At 27.3% G+C, this 23008-nt stretch overlaps 1 protein-coding gene across 1 annotated transcript in view; it reads right to left on the bottom strand.

Moving 5' to 3' along the window:
• The window catches only part of LOC142231186 (uncharacterized), a 147868-nt gene that overhangs the window by 65172 nt on the left and 59688 nt on the right, over positions 1-23008 (bottom strand).

Genomic DNA, 23008 nt, shown 5'->3' with positions numbered 1-23008 from the left:
GATGGCCCATATTAAATTTTCACTTAACTTAGAAAATGAATAAATTCATTTATATAGACCTCCACCGCAGAGGTGCATCAAGTGTGAGTGGTGGGGGAGGGGATGAATATAAAAAACAAGGTGTGGGAGTTATTTTAAAGATATTTATGCAATGATAAAATAACCCTCCTCCCTCTACCCATATCCATTCATGACCCTGTTAACCGCCTCCACATTAACATGGACATTTTGCTAGAACATTTTTAATGAAAGCTTTCAGACACTGGAATAAATTCAATTCCCTTAACTCCCCCACCTCTCACAATAACTTACACTCAAGAAAATAAGGATTAAATATGAAAGATTATATAGCCTAAAATTAAAAACATAAAACTGGTTTAATTAATCAATTAGCACAATAAATTTTTATGAAAACAAAATTTCTAATCTTCGTTTTAAAATAGTTTTCAATAAATCAAGAATATTTGTTTAGGAAAATTCCGTCCCACCGGTAAAATCGAATATCATTGATTTGTCCTTATGGTGAAGAAAGACACCTTTGTTTTAAAGAATTATTCTTTAAATCAAATGCGATTTTTTATCTTTCGATTAACGAAAGCTTCAAATACACAGGAAAAAGTATCATCGAAATATTTCCAATTAAAAAGTTGATTTAAGCTAAAAACTTTTTCAATTAAAAAATTATTTAATACAATTAACTTTTTGATCAAACTAGAAACAATAATTCCATAAATAACAATTGTTAAATTTTTAGTTAAAAAATTAAATAAAAAATCCATTATTTAATCGAAAAAAAAAAAAAACAAATAACTATTTAATCAAACTCGGAAGACTAAGCCATTTTTGAATTTTTATTAAAAAAAATTAATTATTTAATCAAAATTATTTAATCAAAAAATAATAGACTTTTTCATCAATCCCGGAAGACTAAGCAATGTTATTTGGCTTTTTTGAAGGTTTTAAAATTTTTTAAAAATTTTTTTGAAAAAAATCAATTATTTAAACTAATTAAAAACACTAAGTTAATTGAGAAAGTAATTGAAAATAGTAACGTATTTAATTAGGAAGTTAATAGAAATTTGCATTCAATATCAATTGTTTTTTTTTACTTTTTAATAAAAAATTAATTGACAAAATAATTAAGACCACAAAGTTAAATAGAGGAATGAGTGAAAATTCTCGATTTCTTTTTATTAAACAATTAATTATTGCAATTAACAATTCAACTAAATAATTTAATTAATTGTCGAATCAAAAACGCAATCAATTGTTTAACTGATTTAATTTAAAATTGGATTGAAATTTTACTAAATAATTAATTGAAACACTTAAAAGGCTGATTGAGTTTTCCAGTCGACATTAATTAAATTTTTGATTGAATTAATTAAAAAAATAATTGATTTTTGCAATCAACATAAATTAACTTTTTAATTAAATCGATTAAAAACTTCATTGAAATTTTCAAATCAATTCAATTATTTTACTTATCAGATGTTTTTTATGCTCAATTAATAAGAGGTTGGCTGATAAGTCCCCGGTCTGACACATTGATGGCTAGTCTTAAATGCATATTATTTTTATATAGTATATACACGGATGAAAAAGACTGTTTTTCATATGTTTGGCTATAAACATTATATGTTTGGAACACAAATTTTTAAACACAATATTTTTGAGTGCAAGCATATAATGTTCATAAACTAGCATAACATGTTTGGGACATATATGTTAATATGTTAGAACATATTATGTTTGGGACATAAAATGTTTGTAAATATAATATGCTTGGATGCAAACATATATTAATTTAGAAATAGCCTATAAACATATATGTGTTTAGTAGCTTGGAGCGCTATTTAACAGGGAGCGATATTGAATTAAGTTGGTGGTTGTTGCTTGTTATTACAAAATTAACATTTTATTTTTCCTTGGGCAATTGATCAGCTACTTCTTTGATCCTTACAAACTGTGTGGTCCGCTGTTCGAATCCCCGTCCGGCAAAAGGTAAAATTAAAATAAAAAAAAATCATACAATTGAATAATTTCTTCTACAATGTTTGTATTACAGAAAAAGGTGCTAAGAACTAAAAAATCTCGTGGAAGTGAGAAAGATGTGGGGGAATATACAATTGGGCAGAAACAAAATTTTGAGCATTCAGGTCGAAAACCTATGTTGTTAGCACCTATATTACCTGTTTATTTTCATAATTCATTATGATTGTAAATATATAAATAAATAAATAAAATTTTGAGCACAATATTGTTTGGGAGAATTTTTTTTAAGCATATAATATTTTTGGGTGCAAAATGCTTCCAACCATATTATATGTTCACATAATAACATATTGTTTTTTGGAAGACAACATTATTGAATTTGGATGCAAAAATACAAAATGTTTGGAACTTAGACTACCCAAACATATATTGTTTAGACCAATATGCTTTCAAACATATTATATATTGGTAGAGATCAAACATATAAATGTTTGGGCAATACCCAAAAATGTATATGCTTGAAGCAAAATATGTTTGGGAGTATATGTTACAGAAGCGATTTTTTGTGAGCGTGTAGTACCAACCTTCAAATGATTCGTGTCAAAATTTGACGTCTGTAAGTCAATTAGTTTGTGAGATAGAGCGTCTTTTGTGAAGCGACTTTTGTTATTGTGAAAAAAATGGAAAAAAAGGAATTTCGTGTTTTGATAAAATACTGTTTTCTGAAGGAAAAAAAATACGGTGGAAGCAAAAACTTGGCTTGATAATGAGTTTCCGGACTCTGCCCCAGGGAAATCAATAATAATTGATTGGTATGGAAAATGCAAGCGTGGTGAAATGAGCACGAAGGACGGTGAACGCAGTGGACGCCCGAAAGAGGTAGTTACGGACGAAAACATCAAAAAAATCCACAAAATGATTTTTAATGACCGTAAAATGAAGCTGAGCGAGATAGCAGAGGCCTTAAAGATATCAAAGGAACGTGTTGGTCATATCATTAATCAATATTTGGATATGCGGAAGCTCTGTGCAAAATGGGTGCCGCGCCAGCTCACATTTGACCAAAAACAACAACGTGTTCATGATTCTGAGCGGTGTTTGCAGCTGTTAACTCGTAATACGCCCGAGTTTTTCCGTCGATATGTGACAATGGATGAAACATGGCTCCATCACTACACTCCTGAGTCCAATCGACAGTCGGCTGAGTGAACAGCGACCGGTGAACCGTCTCCGAAGCGTGGAAATACTCAAAAGTCCGCTGGCAAATTAATGGCCTCTGTTTTTTGGGATGCGCATGGAATAATTTTTATCGATTATCTTGAGAAGGGAAAAACCAACAACAGTGACTATTATATGGCGTTATTGGAGCGTTTGTAGTTCGAAATCGCGGCACAACGGCCCCATATGAAGAAGGAAAAAGTGTTGTTCCACCAAGACAACGCACCGTGCCACAAGTCATTGAGAACGATGGCAACAATTCATGAATTGGGCTTCGAATTGCTTACCCACCCACCGTATTCTCCAGACCTGGCCCCCAGCGACTTTTTCTTGTTCTCAGACCTCAAAAGGATGCTCGCAGGGAAAAAATTTGGCTGCAATGAAGAGGTGATCGCCGAAACTGAGGCCTATTTTGAGGCAAAACCGAAGGAGTACTACCAAAAGGGTATCAACAAAATGGAAGGTCGTTATAATCGTTGTATCGCTCTTGAAGGGAACTATGTTGAATAACAAAACCGAATTTTGACAAAAAAATTTGTTTTTCTTTGATAGACCGTCAATCAATTATCAGTCAACCTGTTACTATCATTTTCGTAATTAAAGACATTCCAATTTAAAATATAATTAGATCAATATATATAAAAAATTGTGTCCAAATTTTAATTCTATGGAAAATGTTGTCAAAATTTCATTTATATAGAAAATTTTGTCAAAATTTCATTTATATAGAAAATTTTGTCAAAATTTCAGTTCTATAGAAAATTTTGTCAAAATTTCGATTCCATAGAAACATGTTTATACCCTGCGCCACACGGTGGAACAGGGTATTTATAAGTTAGTGCATATGTTTGCAACACCCAGAAGGAGACGAGATAGACACATGGTGTCTTTGGCAAAAATGCTCAGGGTGGGCTCCTGAGTCGATATAGCCATGTCCGTCTGTCCGTGAATACATTTTTGTAATCAAAGTCTAGGTCGCCGTTTTAGTCCAATCGACTTCAAATTTGGCACAAGTATGTGTTTTGGCTCAGAATAGAACCCTAGAAGAAATCGATTCAGATTTAGATATAGCTCCCATATATATATATATATTTCGCCCGATATGGACTTATATGGCCCCAGAAGCCAGAGTTTTACCCTAATTTGCTTAAAATTTTGCACAGGAAGAACAATTAGTACTATAGTCAAGTGTGCCAAATTTTATTGAAATCGATTCAGATTTAGATATAGCTCCCATATATTTCTTTCGCCCGATATGGACTAATACGGTCCCAGAAGCCAGAGTTTTACTCCAATTTGGTTGAAATTTTGCACTATGAGTACAATTAGTGGTGTAGTCAAGTGTGCCAAATTTTATTAAAATCGGTCAGATTTAGATATAGCTCCCATATATATCGTTCGCCCGATTTACACTCATATGACCACAGTGGCCAATTTTTTACTCCGATTTAATTGAAATTTTGCACAGGGAAAAGAATTAGCATTGAAGTCAAGTGTGCCAAATTTTATTAAAATCGGTCAGATTTAGATATAGCTCCCATATATAGCTTTCGCCCGATTTACACTCATACGACCACAGAGGCCAATTTTTTTGCTCCGATTTAGTTTAAATTTTGCACAGGGAGTAGAATTAGCGTTGTAGCTTTGCGTGCCAAATTTGGTTGAAATCGGTTCAGATTTAGATATAGCTCCCATATATATCTTTTTCTAATTTCGAAAAAAAAATGGTCAAAATACCAACATTTTCCTTGTAAAATCGCCATTGCTTAGTCGAAAAGTTGTAAAAATGACTCTAATTTTCCTAAACTTCTAATACATATATATCGAGCGATAAATCTATACGCAAATTTCCAAAATCTGTGTCCTAAATTTAATAAGATTATAAACTTTATTTCAATTAAAATTGCATTATTTTAAAGAATTTTTGTCCTTAATATTTTGAAAATTGCGCATCCTAAAATTTAGATTGCGTAATCTTTAATATTACGTAAAACTTATGTAGTGTAGAGAAAACCATTTTTCATTTACCATTTGACTGAAATATTGAATCTTTGGATAAAAGTAAAATTTTATTTATTAAAAGTTTTTTTTTGTTTAATAATATCGGCGCCAATACTGAACTTCCCTCGTATCACTGAGTGCTGACACATTCCATGATTAGCGCAATGACAAAGGGCTTCCTTCTTATAGCCGTGTACGAAAAACCTTTTACACTGCGGTGAAACCACTTTAAAACACTCAGAAATCTCACCAGCATTACAAGAGGCGATAATTCACCAATGAAAAATTGATTTGCTTCTTAAATTACCTCTATTTCTAAGAAGTCAAGTCTTTCGTTTAGTATCCCATTAAAGTTTTTTACGAGTGTACCATCGACGCCCATGCTACTCTTTAATATGGATACTTTTCTAGTAAATATAAAACGATAGCCCTCAGACACTTGAACAAATGCAATTCACTTAAGAAAGATAACAAGACGACCATCTTAGTTTACATCATGTCGGAGATTTACTTGTCCAGAGGCTTTCAATCAAATGGCGCCGATAGCTTCCATTAATCTTAATTTGAGGTTTATGGTCTAACAGTTTTCTTATTAATTATAGCGATTTGTTTTTGCCAATAAGCGCTCCTATATACCTTTGGGAGAACATTCGACGGACATTGATGGGTGTGTGAGTGTGTGTCTGTGAAGTAGTACTTAGTATTCTCTTATAGATTTCAAGGACATCCTTAAGATGTGGATGAATAAATTGAATAATCTTAAAAGTTGATTGACAAGAACACATCCTTCATTTGTTAATGGAAGGACTTTACAAAATTATGGTCGTAGATTTTTTGGTAAATAAATTGTTTTTTTTTTTACATATAATGATTAATAATTAAGCCACACAATTTTAGATAATTGGAATTTTATAGTATTGAATTTTTTGAAAAACAAATTATGGGAATTTATAATGATTTTGTTAAGTACCCAACAAAACAAAATTTTGAAGTATTTTCTTTTAATGTAAATCAAAAAATGTTCTTCTTTGTTTCTCTACACAAGAAGTCCATGTAAAATACATGTTTTCTAGCTACAACATAAAATATCAAAATTGTATTTTTATAGAAAATGTTGTCAAAACTTTATTTTTATAGAAAATTTTGCCAAAACTTTATTTCTATAGACAATTTTGTCCAAATTTTATTTCTATAGAAAATTTTGCCAAAATTTTATTTCTATAGAAAATTTTGTCAAAATTTTATTTCTGTAGAAAATTTTGTCAAAATTTTATTAAGCCAAACAATTTTAGATAATTGGAATTTTATAGGATTGCATTTCTATAGAAAATTTTGTCAGTATTTTATTCTATAGAAAATTTTGTCAAAATTTTATTTATTGGGAGCCACCGTGGTGCAATGGTTTGCATGCCCGCCTTACATACACAACGTCGTGGGTTCGAACCCAACTTCGACCAAACACCAAAAAGTTTTTCATCGGTGGATTATCCCACCTCAGTAATGCTGGTGACATTTCTGAGTGTTTCAAGCTTCTCTAAGTGATTTAACTGCAATGTGGAACGCCGTGCGGACTCGGCTATAAAAAGGAGGTCCCCTGTCATTTTATTAAGCCACACAATTTTAGATAATTGGAATTTTATAGTATTGAATTTTTTGAAAAACAAATTATGGGAATTTATAATCATTTTGTTAAGTACCCAACAAAACAAAATTTTGAAGTCTTTTCTTTTAATGTAAATCAAAAAATGTTCTTTTTTGTTTCTCTACACAAGAAGTCCATGTAAAATTCATGTTTTCTAGCTACAACATAAAATATCAAAATTGTATTTTTATAGAAAATGTTGTCAAAATTTTATTTTTATAGAAAATTTTGCCAAAACTTTTTTCTATAGACAATTTTGTCCAAATTTTATTTCTATGGAAAATTTTGCCAAAATTTTATTTCTATAAAAAATTTTGTCAAAATTTTATTTATATAAACATTTTTATCAAAATTTTATTTCAATAGAAAATTTTGTCAAAATTTTATTTCCATAGAAAATTTTGTCAAAATTCAATAGCAAATGTTGTAAAAATTTTATTTCTATAGATAATTTTGCAAAATATTATTTCTATATAAAATTTTGTCAAAATTTTATTTCTTTAGAAAATTTGGTCAAAATTTTATTTCTATAGAAAATTTTGTCAAAATTTTATTTCTATAGAAAATTTTGTCCAAATTTTATTTCTATAGAAAATTTTGTCCAAATTTTTATTCTATAGAAAATTTTGTCAAAATTTTATTTCTATAGAAAATTTTGTCAAAATTTTATTTCTAAAGAAAATTTTGTCAAAATTCTATTTCTATAGAAATTTTTGTAAAAATTTTATTTCTATAGAAAATTTTGTCAAAATTTTATTTCTATAGAAAATTTTGTCAAAATTTTATTTCTATAGAAATTTTTTTCAAAATTTTATTTCTAAAGAAAATTTTGTCAAAATGTTATTTCCCTAGAAAATTTTGTCAACATTTTATTTCTAAGAAAATTTTGTCAAAATTTTATTTCTATAGAAAATTTTGTCAACATTTTATTTCTACAGAAAAAGTTTGTCAAAATTTTATTTCTATGGGAAATTTTGTCAAAATTTTATTTCTATAGAAAATTTTGTCAAAATTTTATTTCTATAGAAAATTTTGTCAAAATTTTTATTCTATAGAAAATTTTATCAAAATTTTATTTCTATAGAAAATTTTGTCCAAATTTTATTTCTAAAAAAATTTTTTTCAAAATGTTATTTCCCTAGAAAATTTTGTCAACATTTTATTTCTAAGAAAATTTTGTCAAAATTTTATTTCTATAGAAAATCTTGTCAACATTTTATTTCGACAGAAAAAGTTTGTCAACATTTTATTTCTATAGGAAATTTTGTCAAAATTTTATTTCTGTAGAAAATTTTGTCAAAATTTTATTTCTATAGAAAATTTTGTAAAAATTTTATTTCTATAGAAAATCTTGTCAACATTTTATATCGACAGAAAAAGTTTGTCAAAATTTTATTTCTATACGAAATTTTGTCAAAATTTTATTTCTGTAGAAAATTTTGTCAAAATTTTATTTCTGTAGATAATTTTGTCAAAATTTTATTTCTATAGAAAATTTTGTAAAAATTTTATTTCTATAGAAAATTTTGTCAAAATTTTTATTCTATAGAAAATTTTGTCAAAATTTTATTTATATAGAAAATTTTGTCAAAATTTTATTTCTAAAGAAAATTTTGTCAAAATTTTATTTCTATAGAAAATTTTGTCAACATTTTATTTCTAAGAAAATTTTGTCAAAATTTTATTTCTATAGGAAATTTTGTCAAAATTTTATTTCTATAGAAAATTTTGTCAAAATTTTATTTCTGTAAAAATGTTGACAAAATTTTCTATAGAAGTAAAATTTTGACAAAATTTTCTATAGAAATAAAAGTTTGGAAAAAAATTCTATAAGAATAAAATTTTGAATAAATTTTCTATAAAAATAATATTTTGACAAAATTTTCTATAGAAATGAAATTTTGACAACATTTTCAATAGAAATAAAATTTTGACAAAATTTTCTGTAGAAATAAAATTTTGACAAAATTTTCTTAGAAATAAAATGTTGATAAAATTTTCTAGGGAAATAACATTTTGACAAAATTTTCTTTAGAAATAAAATTTTGACAAAATTTTCTTTAGAAATAAAATTTTGACAAAATTTTCTATAGAAATAAAATTTTGAGAAAATTTTCTATAGAAGTACAATTTTGACAAAATTTTCTATAGAAATGAAATTTTGACAACATTTTCTATAGAAATAAAATTTTGACAAATTTTTCTACAGAAATATATATTTGATAATTTTTTCTATAAAAATAAAATTTTGACAAAATTTTCTATAAAAACAAAATTTCGACAAAATTTTCTATAGAAATAAATTTTTTCCATAGAAATTAAATTTTGACAAATTTTTCTATAGAAATAAAATTTGGACAACATTTTCTATAGAAATACAATTTTGACAAAATTTTCTATAGAAATAAAATTTTGACAAATTTTTGTATAGAAATATAATTTTGACAATTTTTTTTTATAGAAATAAAATTTTGACAAAATTTTCAAAACTTGTTTAAATTGAATATCTTTAAAAATTTAAATTTTCTTGTTAGGTCAACTATCAAAGTCCCATGGTAAGTTCTCCTTAAATGGAAATTTTTAATGTTTTCGTTAAAACATTTAAAATTCTACACAAAGAATATTTATACAGATTTTTTAACATTTGGTAGAATTTTCTTCAAATTTTGGCACGAGTGGCAACCGTGGTTGTGATGCAACCTCATACGTTGTCATGTTTTATATTTGATTTTTTATTTTACAATTTTTACTTTTTGAATTCGTGGGCATCTATAGGGGTATGGTCACAGTAGACAAATATTTGCCCACAATTAGTGTTAAACTTTTTCCTGGAGCACTTTCGCGACATCTGGATACCGGTTTTGGATGTAATATATCCAATATGAGCTTAAAATATTTGCTGGTTGGATTTCTGTCAAATATTTGCCCAGTGTGACCACACTGTAACATGAGAAAAAATTACAAAAAATGTACTTAACTACAATCAAACATTCAAAACAATACAACGACAGTTTCCATACCAAATCTCCTACAGAATGTGTACATAAGTATGTGTGTCAGTGTTTGATGATCCCATACAAATAGATTACAAACATAAATGAGAGTATGTCATACGAATTCGTGCTACATGAACACGCGAGCTAGGTGGTTTTGAGCGGCGTGTTTCTTAAATTTGTACAAAATTTGCATCTTTGTTTTTCGTTTTTCTCATAACATTCGTACTCAACATGTAAATAATGCATACATACATACATATCCCTGACATTTGGAACAACATGTAACGCACCCTTAAGTAGACGTCACAGTGTTCAACCTGGAAATACTGAAATAATTTTTGGAAAATATATTAAAATTAGATGTTGCAAACATAATAGTTTATCAACAACAAAACGAAAGCTGCTAAAAAGCAATGACAATGTTCTTTTTGGATCCAGATCACGGTTGCCCCTCGCGCATAAAATAATCTACGAAAATTTGAAGAATTTTTTACCAACAATCTACCAAATTAAAAAAAAATCTTTTTGTTTAAGTTGTCTATCAAATTTTTGTGGTTAGTAGTATAAAATTTTGTTTTTTTTTTTCGAAACAAAATATTTTTTATAATGAATTTATAGAAAATTTAGTTAAAACATTATTTTTATAGAAAATTTTGTGAAAACTTTACTTCTATAGAAAATTTTATCAAAAGTTTATTTCTACAGAAAATTTTGTCAGAATTTTATTTCTACAGAAAATTTTATCAAAATTTTGTCAGAATTTTAAAAAATATTTTCAAACGTTTACTTCTATAAAAAAATTTGTCACAATTTTATTTCTATATAAAATTTTGTCAAAATTTTATTTCTATAGAATTTTTTCCAAAATTTTATTTCTATAGAAAAATTTTTGTCCTAGAGAAAATTTTCATTTCTATAGAAAATTTTGTCAAAATTTTATTTCTTTAGAACATTTTTTAAAGATTATATTTCTACCGTTAATTTTGTAAAAAATTTATTTCTATAGAAAATTTTCGCAAAATTTTATTTCTATAGAAAATTTTGTCAATATTTTATTTTCACAGAAAATTATGCAACATTTTATTTCTTTAGAAAATTTTCTCAAGATTTTATTTCTATAGAAAATTTTGTCAATATTTTATTTCTATAGAAAATTTTCTCAAGATTTTATTTCTATAGGAAATTTTGTCAAAATGTTATTTCTATAAAAAATTTTGTCAAAATTGTGGTTCTATAGAAAATTTTTTCAAAATTGTATTTCTATAGAAAATTTTGTCAACATTTTATTTTATAGAAAATTATATCAAAATTTTATTTCTACAGAAAATGTTGTCAGCATTTTATTTTTATAGAAAATTTTATCAAAATTTTGTCAGAATTTTAAAAAATATTTTCAAATTTTTTATTTCTGTAGAAAATTTTGTCAAAATTTTATTTCTGTAGAAAATTTTGTCAACATTTTATTTCTATAGACAATTTTGTCAAAATTGTTTTCTATAGAAAATTTTGTTAAAATTGTATTTCTATAGAAAATTTTGTCAAAATTTTATTTCTATAGAAAATTTCGTCGAAATTGTATTTCCATACAAAATTTTGTCAAAATTTTATTTCTATAGAAAATTTTGTCAAAATTTTATTTCTATAGAAAATTTTGTCAGAATTTTATTCTTATAGAAAAATTTTGTCAGAATTTTATTTCTATAGAAAATTTTTATCAACATTTTATATCTATAGAAAATTTTGTCGACCTTTTATTTTTGTAGACAATTTTGTCGAAATTTTATTTTTATGGAAAATTTTGTCAAAAATTTATTTCTATAGACAATTTTTTCAAAATTTTATTTCTATAGACAATTTTGTCAAAATTTTATTTTTATAGAAAATTTTGTCACAATTTTATTTCTATAGAAAGTATTGGCAACATTTTATTTCTATAGAAAATTTTGTCAAAATTTAATTTCTATAGAAAATTTTGTCAAAATTTAATTTCTATAGAAAATTTTGTCAACATTTTATTTCTATGGAAAATTTTGTCAAAATTTTATTTCAATGGAAAATTTTGTCAAAATTTTATTTCTATGGAAAATTTTGTCAAAATATTATTTCTATAGAAAATTTTGTCAAAATTTTATTTCTATAGAAAATTTTGTCAACATTTTATTTCTATAGAAAATTTTGTCAAAATTTAATTCTATAGAAAATTTTGTCAAAATTTTGTTTCTATAGTAAATTTTTTTAAAATTTTATTTCTATAGAAAATTTTGTCAAAATTTTATTTCTATAGAAAATTTTGTCAAAATTTGACGGTGGCAAAGGAAAAGAGATATGTTTGTACGAATTTATTTCGGCATACGCCGGCTATCATGTAAAACCTTTTTTCGGAGGGTTCAAGTGTGGTTCTTGTTGGGTTTAATGAACTGCCTGAATTTATTCTGATAATTGGTTGATAATTTTGCTGCAAGTAGAGGATGCTGATGAGGAATGTGGTTATTTCGAAACGTGCGTCCATCCAACCATCTTGCAGTCTATAGGGCTTTACCCAAATAAATTTGACAAACATTCTTTTCCTCTGTTTGTTCAGCTACACTTGTAGTTTAGTCAATGTATGGTTTTAAGCTGAAATCAAAAAACCAACAACAATGATTAAAGAGCAAAACCAACAATAACAAAACAAAATAAGTGGAAAAATTTTATTTCTATAGAAAATTTTGTCAGAATTCTATTTCTATAGAAAATTTTGTCAAAGTTTTATTTCTATAGAAAATTTTGTCCATCTTTTATTTTTATAGACAATTTTGTCGGAATTTTATTTTTATAGAAAATTTTGTCAAAATTTTATTTTTATAGAATTTTTATAGAATTTATAGAATTTTGTCAAAATGTTATTTCTATAGAAAATATTGTCAACATTTTTTTTGTCTATGGAAAATTTTGTCAAAATTGTATTTCTATTAGAAATTTTGTTTCTATAGGAAATTTATTTCTACAGAAAATTTTCTCAACATTTTATTTATACAGACAAAATTTTATTTCTATAGAAAATTTTGTGACAATTTTATTTCTATATAAAATTTCGTCAAAATTTTATTTCTGTAGAAAATTTTGTCAAAATTTTATTTCTGTAGAAAATTTTGTCAAAATTTTATTTCTATAGAAAATGTTGTCAACAATTTTATAACCTCCATCATAGGATTAACTTTGTCATTCCGTTTGTTACACATCGAAATATTGGTCTAAGACCCCATAAGGTATATATATTCTGGGTCGTGGTGAAATTCTGTATCGATCTGAGCATGTCCGTCCGTCCGTCTGTTGAAATCACGCTAACTTCCGAACGAAACAAGCTATCGACTTGAAACTTGGCACAAGTAGTTGTTATTGATGTATGTCGGATGGTATTGCAAATGGGCCATATCGGTCCACTTTTACGTATAGCCCCCATATAAACGGACCCCCAAATTTGGCTTGCGAATCCTCTAAGAGAAGCAAATTTCATCCGATCTGGCTGAAATTTGGTACATGATGTTAGTATATGGTCTCCAACAACCATGGCAAAATTGGTCCCCATCGGTCCATAATTATATATAGCCCCCATATATTTAAACCGATCCCCAGATTTGGCTTGCGGATCCTCTAAGAGAAGCAAATTTCATCCGATCCGTCTGAAATTTAGTACATTGTGTTAATATATGGTCTCTAACAACCATGCAACAATTGGTCCACATCGGTCCATAATTATATATAGCCTCCATATAAACCGATCACCAGATTTGACCTCCGGAGCCTCTTGGAAGGCCAAAATGCATCTGATTCAGTTCAAATTTGGTACGTGGTGTTAAGATATGGCCTCAAACACCCATGCAAAAATTGGTCGAAATCGGTCCATAATTATATATAGGCCTCATATAAACCGATCCCCAGATTTGACCTCCGGAGCCCCTTGGAAGAGAAAATTCATCCGATTCGGTTGAAATTTGGTACGTGATGTTAGTATGTTGTATCCAACAACAATGCAGGAATTGGTTCATATCAGTCCGTAATTATATACAGCCCCCATATAAACCGATCCCCAGAGTTGACCTCCGGTGCCTTATGGAGAAGCAAAATTCATCCGATCTGGTTGAAATTTAGTACGTGGTGGTAGTATATGATATTTAACAACCATGCCAAAAGTGGTCCATACCAGGCCATAATCATATATAGACCCCATATAAACCGATCCAGAGATTTGGTTTTGGAGCCTCTTGGAGGAGCAAATTTCATCCGAGTCAGTTGAAATTTGGTTCATTGTACTTACCTATACATAACTTTTTTGTCTAATATATACCACGTATGGACTAACTCACAATTTAGAAAACGATGTTAAGAAGTTTTAAGATACCACAACCCAAGTAATTCGATTGTGGATGACATTCTTTCGTAGAAGTTTCTACGCAAAAAAAAAAAAAAAAAAAAAAAAAACAGTCTAAAAGATTCTTAATCACTTGTTCAATACAATAATATAAACAATTAAACCATGGTTAAACCAAATCAACATCAAAAATACTTGTCAACACCTTCCTCATCGAGAGTGCGCGCCAATAACAATAATGAAACACCCACTTCTTCCAACCACAAATCACCCAAAATACTTCAACTCTTAGAGATGAAGTTCGCAAAGCAAAACAACATAATGATGCAAACTATAGAAGACTGCGTTAAAAAAAGCGTTGCTGATGCTATGAGAGAGATAAATGAAAAATATATAACAATGGAAAAAACTATTTCAGAACTTTGCGAAAGAGTGTCAAAGCTGGAGAATTGCTTAGAAGTTAACACTAACTTTAAAAACGAATTGGAATTGCTGAGAGTTAAAATAGCCCACCAAGAAAACCTAAATGTCTCATCTAATATTCGCATATGTGGTATACCCAGATTTGAAAATGAAGATCTCTTAAATTTTTTTTCAATTTTGTGTTCAGTTCTCAACACACCAACACCAAACATCAAATCAATACGACGTATAACCGAAAGAAAAAACAACAATTCACCCGATACAGTAATATTAGTAAAATTGCTCTCTCCTTTTGACAGAAACATTATTATGAAAAGTGTAAAGAGCTACAAACGCAATAATAAATCTGAACTGTCATTAAACATATTCGGACTACAAAGCAATAAGCCATTCTATATAAACGAAGATTTAACAAGCACAAACTTTAAAATTCTGAAAACTGCACTAAAGCTAAAAAAACAAAAATTCTTAACCAGTGCATTTACTCTACGTGGTTTGGTTTATGTTAGGCCTCTCTCAGCCGATCATATTATGCGTATTCATAGCATTGAGCAGCTCAACAGCTTTTTTCTACCACCGAAGCGAAAGACAACACCAAACAACATACAACAGCTGTCTGGTCCATTGTCAAATGATGATGCCATTATTGATGGTGATGCCAATATTGTCGGAGATGCCAGATTACTATGATTTTTGCTGGATCACAAAATCCCATATACACAATACTTTGCTATTTATACATTTTAAATTTTATACACAATTTAATATATCTTTACATTTTTTATTTCCTTTAATTATTTTTATTGCAATCTGTATCATGTATTTTTTTATTATTTTAAGTAATTATGTTTACATTATTAAATTTTTTAAATCGACTGTTACCAATCCACTCTATGTGATAAATGATCTGTGATACTAGAGTTAGTTCCAAAGACAGCATATATACTATGGTTCGCATATTAGCAAAGCAGAAAACTGGCCTTAAAATTATTCATTTAAATGCTCAAAGCCTAAATAACAAAATGGATGAGCTTCGACACATTTTTATTGGCTCTAGTGTTGACATTATTTGCATTTCTGAAACGTGGTTTCATTCCAATATATTTGATGCCATATACGATGTACCCGGTTATATCCTTTTCCGTGCTGATAGAGTAACGCATGCCGGCGGCGTGTGTATTTATGTACGGGAAGGCCTAAAATGCACTTTAAAGCAAAAATCCAATAATGACAACGAAATTGAATTCCTGCTACTTGAAATCAATGCCGACAGACGTAAAATCTTACTTGGCTGTGTTTATAGACCCAACCGTGGGATACAAATAGAACCTATAATAACAATCTTAAACGAAATATCCTTGTCATATACTGATATAATAATCGTTGGTGATTTCAACTGTAATATCCTAGTTGATAGCAGCCTTACAGATCGCATGTCAACTCTAGATCTACACTCAGTAAATAATTCAAATCCTACTCATTTCTCTGGTGCAACAAATACCCTTCTAGATTTAATGTTTGTTAACAAACTACATAATGTTCTTTTCTACGACCAGTTAATGGCTACTGCCTTTTCTAAGCACGACGCAATCTTCATGATATACAACACAACTTTCTCCATTCATAACCAATACATTACGTACCCCGATTTCAAAAGGATCGACTTTAACGAGTTAAACAATACCATGAATAGTATTGATTGGAACTCAATATACACGATGGAGCAAATTGATGACCAAATTAACTTTTTGGAAAATAGTCTGAATAGCATATATAACTTATGTGTGCCGACAGTCAGAAAACGTATTACACATAAACCTCAACCTTGGTTCAACTGTCATATCAAAAGGCTCATAAATGAAAGAGATTTCTGTTATAAAAGATGGAAACAATTCAAATCTGCAGAACATTTGTCTATCTTTAGAAATGCAAGACGTGAAGTTAACAAGGCCATTCAAATTGCTAAAACACAATACTATAGCGATAAGTTCTCTAGCGCAGTAAATAGCAAACTGAAATGGAAAGAAATTAGAAACATTGGAATTGGCAAAATATCTTCAAAGTGTCCCACAGATATAGATCTGAATGCTCTGAACAAGACATTCGTCGGGGAATGCTCTCCACAACCCATGAACAATATTTCCTTTGAATACAGTGATCCAGAAAAGGCTAGTTCTTTCTCCTTCCACTGTGTTAATCGAAACGAAGTTTTATCTTGTTTCAAAAACATTACTTCAAACGCTGTGGGGGCAGATGGTATCAGTCCAAAACTCATAAAAATGCTTTTACCAAATCTCCTTCCGTACTTCACATATGTGTTCAATAACATCTTGACTAAATCAATCTTCCCTGCGTCATGGAAACGATCACAGATACTACCGATACCGAAGACTAATAGTGAGTTCAGACCAATTTCTATTTTGCCATACCTATCGAAAGTACTTGAAAAGATCATGTATCAACAGATGAGCACTTACGTCGAATCCATGCACCTATTTACACAACGACAATCTGGTTTTAGGCCAAAGCGTAGTTGCATCTCAGCTCTTATAGATGTGGTTGAATCAGTGAGAGAGAAAATAGATGAGAACCAAGTGTCCAGTCTTGTCCTGCTTGACCACAGCAAAGCATTTGACACTGTTAATCACACAATTCTTATTAATAAACTGGATAAACTATTTTATTTTTCAAACACTGCCTGTAAGCTATTGCAATCTTATCTTTCCAATCGTTCTCAATATGTTTACTGCAATAATACACGATCTAGTGAAATGAAAATCTACCGCGGAGTACCACAAGGGTCTCTTCTCGGACCTCTACTATTCTGTATATATATAAATGATTTGCCAAACAATCTAAAATACTGTAATATCCAAATATATGCAGACGACGTTCAACTCTACGCAAGTTCTGAATCCGGAAACATCACTTCGCTGTATCAGAATATAAATCATGATTTAAACGCAATATATTCTTGGGCAACTAGTAACTGCTTAACTCTTAACCCTAAAAAATCTAAATACATTGTGATTACTAAGCGTCGACAGGAGATCAGTTCTTATAATAATCTTATAATTAATGATACGGTTTTAAAAAGAGTTGATACTGCACTAAACCTAGGAATAACATTCAATAAAGAGCTAACTTGGAGTAACCATATTAATAATACAGTCGGAAGAGTTAATGCGATGCTTAGAAACTTATGGGCTGTCAAAGAATCCACACCACAAAATATTCGTAAACTTTTAGCGAAAACTTATATCGTCCCAGTTCTGTTATATGGCTGTGAAATATATGCAAACTGTAGTGCTGCTGACTTCCACAAACTTAAAGTTGCCTTCAATAACATCGCAAGGTACATATTCCTGAAAAAGCCAAGCGAACGAATATCTGAATTTACGTATACAATTTTCAACATGAGCTTTGAAAATCTATTGAAGTTTAAATCAATGATATTTTTACATAAACTCATCTATACCCGAGAACCAAATTATCTCTTCGAGAGACTTCAATTTGCCAAATCAAATCGTGGCAATCGAATAATCCAGTTCCGATATAAAAGCCTAATATCTGAAAGGCAATTTTACATATCCACCATTCGTCTTTGGAACAACCTCCCAAATAATATACAAACAATTGGTAACATGTCTAAATTCAAAAAAGAAATATCTCAAATATTAGCATAATTACCTCAATATATTGCAATATAAAAACATTTTAACATATTATTCACATTAATTTAACTTTCTTATAACCTCATATTCCAATGTAATTAAATCTTTGTTCCTAACACCATCACTTATAAGGAGAAATCCTTGTCGTGTTAGTAGAAATTTAAACAAATAAAATAAAATAAATAAAAATAAATGGTGGAGGGTACATAAGATTCGGCCTGGCCGAACTTACGGCCATATATACTTGTTTTTTCTATGGAAAATTTTGTCAAAATTGTATTTCTATTAGAAATTTTATTAATTTATTTCTATAGAAAATTTTCTCAACATTTTATTTCTATAGAAAAATTTATCAAAATTTTATTTCTATTGAAATTTTATTTAAATTTTTATTTGTATTGAAATTTTCATCAAATTTTGTTTCTGTAGAAAATTTTGTCCCAATTTTATTTTTATAGAAAATTTTATCAACATTTTATTTCTATAGAAAAAATTTGTTTAAATTTTATTTCTATAAAAGTTTTTGTTAAAAAGTAAATTTCTATAGAACATTTTGGTCAAAATTTTTTTTCTATGGACAATTTTGTCAAAATTTAAGTCCATGGAAAATTTTGTCAAAATCTTATTTGTATAGAATATGTTGTCAAAATGTTACTTCGTTAGAAAATGTTGTCAAAATTTGTTATCTATAAAAATTTCGTGAACATTTTAGTTCTGTAGAAAATATTGGTCAAAATTGCATTTCTTTAAAAAATTTTGTACAAATTTCGTTTCTTTAGAAAAAATTGTCAACATTTTATTTCTATAGAAAAACTCTATAAATAGTTTGTAAAATCTACTATTTTTAAAAATAAAATCACTTTTTCACATCATTTTTTACTTTATCTAAAATGTCCACCACTGTGTATCTATCTATCCATTCCTTATTCCTAAAGCAAATTGCGGGGGCTGTAATTTCATACGAGTAAACTGGTACTTATTGCACTTCTCCATCAAGTCCTTAAAAATAAAGTGTGATTAGTGAGGGCAAAGGCATACGTCATTGTTTTCGTTCGTTCGTTCGCTGTAGACATTGTCATTCAATGACTTGGCTCTATGGTTGGCTGCCGTGTAGGCATTAACTGTATATCCTACGCAATTTGATATAAATTTAGAAGGATGCTGTACCGAGACACCACATCATCACAAGGATAATGGAGAAAAGCATACGAAGACGAAAAGTAGAAGAACAAAGATGAAAATTTACAGCTACAGCACGATGTCTACAAATATAAATCAGATACAAAAAACTTTTACGTTTCTTATGAAATTAGGTTTATGTGTTGCTTGTGATGTTAAAACTGCTAAACTAGATCTAGGCGTCAGCCAGCAGTATCTGCTGAGCAGCTAACAATTCTATGAGGCTATAAAAGCCAACAAATACTCAGGCAAAGATAACACCAACGGCGCAGAAGCAGCACCTCATCAAGAGTGGCAAACATTTTAAACAAAATGTGTTTCTCTTTGTGAACAATGCAATTTCCCTTTGTCCTTGTTATTGTTAAGCCATTGTTGCATCGGAAAATAAGAACATGAAACACAAACGACAGGATTCCAGGGACAAAAGGCAATTGGGAACATGTGCACATTGTGGCATAACCATTAAGTACTCGCTTAAACACACACACACACACACAAATGTACATTGTATGTTATGTTCACATATACAACAAAGGCCATTTACAAATAGGCTTTAATCGGAAAAGTTATAAAATCAATTAATTTTCTAAATTGAATATTATCCAATAAACTATAAAACCTATGTCTCCTTCACTCTTTATTGTTGTTTTGATTGCAGCTTAAAACCACGCGTGTCAAATAACGAACAATAATTCAATAGAAATAAAATTTTGAGAAAATTTTCTATAGAAATAAAATTTTGAGAAAATTTTCTATAGAAATAAAATTTTGACAAATTTTTATATAGAAATACAATTTTGACAAAATTTTGTGTAGAAATAACATTTTGAGAAAATTTTCTATAGAAATAAAATTTTGACAAAATTTTCTATAGAAATAAAATTTTGACAAAATTTTCTATAGAAATAAAATTTTGACAAAATTTTCTATAGAAATAAAATTTTGACAAAATTTTCTATAGAAATAAAATTTTGACAAAATTTTCTATAGAAATCAAGTATTGACAAAATTTCCTATAGAAATAAAATCTTGAGAACATTTTCTATAGAAATAAAATTTTGCGAACATTTTCTATAGAAATAAAATCTTGAGAAAATTTTCTAATGCAACAAAATTTTGACAAAATTTTCTATAGAAATAAAATGTTAACAAAATTTTCTACACAAAAATATTGAAAAAAATTTCTATAGAAATAAAATCTTGAGAAAATTTCCTATAGAAATAAAATATAGAGAAAATTTTCTAAAGATATAAAATTTGGACAAAATATTCTATAGAAATAAAATTTTAACCAAATTTTCTATAGAAATAAAATATTGACAAAACTTTCTATAGAAATAAAATTTTGCGAAAATTTTCTATGGTAATAAATTTTTTACAAATTTATCGGCAGAAATAAAATCTTTAAAAAATGATCTACAGAAATAAAATTTTCTATAGAAATAAAAGTTTGCGAATATTGTCTATAGAAATAAGATTTTGACAAAATTTTCTAAAGAAATAAAATTTTGATAAAATTTTCTGTAGAAATAAAATTTTGACAAAATTTTCTATAGATATAAAATTTTGTCAAAATTTTCTATAGAAATAAAATTTTGACAAAATTTTCTATAGAAATAAAATTTTTAAATATAATTTTTTTTTGCGAAAATTTTTTATAAAAATATTTTTTTGCTAACATTTTCTATAGAAATAAATTTTTGCGAAATTTTGCTATAGAAATAAATCTTTGCGAAAATGCTCTATAGAAATACAATTTTGACCAAATTTTCTATAGAAATACAATTTTGACCAAATTTTCTATAGAAATACAATTTTGACAAAATTTTCTATAGAAATAAAATTTTGACAAAATTTTCTATAGAAATAAAACCTTGATAAAATTTCCTATAGAAATAAAATCTTGAGAAAATTTTCTATAGAAATAAAATTTTGACAAAATTTTTGATATAAATAAAATTTTGAGAAAATTTTCTATTCTCGTAGAAATAAAATTTTGACAAAAAATTTTACAGAACTAAAATGTTGACAAAATTTTTATAGAAATAAAATTTTGCGAACATTTTCTATAGAAATACATTTTTTCGGAAATTTTTTATAAAAAATTTTTTTGCGAAATTTTTCTATAGAAATAAATTTTTGCGAAAATTTTCTATAAAAATAAAATTTTGACAAAATTTTCTATAGAAATACAAATTTTGACAAAATTTTCTATAGAAATACAAATTTGACAAAATAGAAATAAAATTTTTACAAAATTTTCTATAGAAATAAAATATTGACAAAATTTTCAATAGAAATAAAATTTTGACAAAATCTTCTATAGAAATCAAATATGCACAAAATATTTTATAGAAATAAAATTTTGAGTAAATTTTCTATAGAAATAAAATTTTGCGAAAATGTTCGATAGAAATAAAATTTTGTCATAATTTTCTAATGCAACACAATTTTGACAAAATTTTCTATAGAAATAAAATTTCGAGAAAATTTTCTATAAAAAAAATATTGAAAAAATTTCCTATAGAAATAAAATCTTGAGAAAATTTGCTATAGAAATAAAATCTTGAGAAAATTTTCTAAAGAACTAAAATTTGGACAAAATATTCTATAGAAATAAAATGTTGACCAAATTTTCTATAGAAATAAAATATTGACAAAATTTTCTATAGAAATAAATCTTTTACAAAATTAACGGTAGAAATAAAATCTTTAAAAAATGTTCTACAGAAATAAAATTTTCACAAATTTTTCTATAGAAATAAGATTTTGACAACATTTTCTAAAGAAATAAAATTTTGACAAAATTTTCTAAAGAGATAACATTTTGACAACATTTTCTATAGAAATAAAATTTTGAGAAAATGTTCTATAGAAATAAAATTTTTTTACAGAAATAAAATTTTGCAAAAGTTTTTAATTTAAATAAAATTTTGCGAAAATTTTCTATAGAAATAAAATTTTGCAAAAATTTTCTATAGAAATAATAAAAGAAATAAAATTATGATATAGTAATAAAATATTGACAATATTTTCTATAGTAATGAAACGTTGACGAAAATTTTGTAAAGAAATAAAATTTTGCTAAAATTTTCTAAAGAAATAAAATTTTTTTCAATAGAAAATGTTCGCAAAATTTTATTTCTGTAAAAATTTTTGTCAAAATTTTATTTCTGTAAAAATTTTTGTCAAAATTTTATTTTTACGAGTATAGAAAATTTTCTCAAAATTTTATTTATATCAAAAATTTTCGCACAATTTAATTTCTATAGAAAATTTTCTTAAAATTTAAAAAAGTTTCTATATAAATAAAATTTTGAAACAATTTTTCTATAGAAATAAAATTTTGGCAAAATTTTCTATAGAAATAAAATTTTATTATTGTTGTATTGATTTCAGCTTAAAACCATGCCTTGACTAAACTACAAGTGTAGTTAACCAACAGAGGAAAAGTATGCTTGTCAAATTTATTTGGGCAAAACCCTATAGACTGCAAGATGGTTGGATGGACTCACGTATTACCACATTC

Source organism: Haematobia irritans, chromosome 3, assembly GCF_050003625.1.
Source record: "Haematobia irritans isolate KBUSLIRL chromosome 3, ASM5000362v1, whole genome shotgun sequence".
NCBI lineage: Eukaryota > Metazoa > Arthropoda > Insecta > Diptera > Muscidae > Haematobia > Haematobia irritans.
Note: the sequence above shows the minus strand (reverse complement) of the source record. Positions and strands in the feature narration are given on the sequence as shown.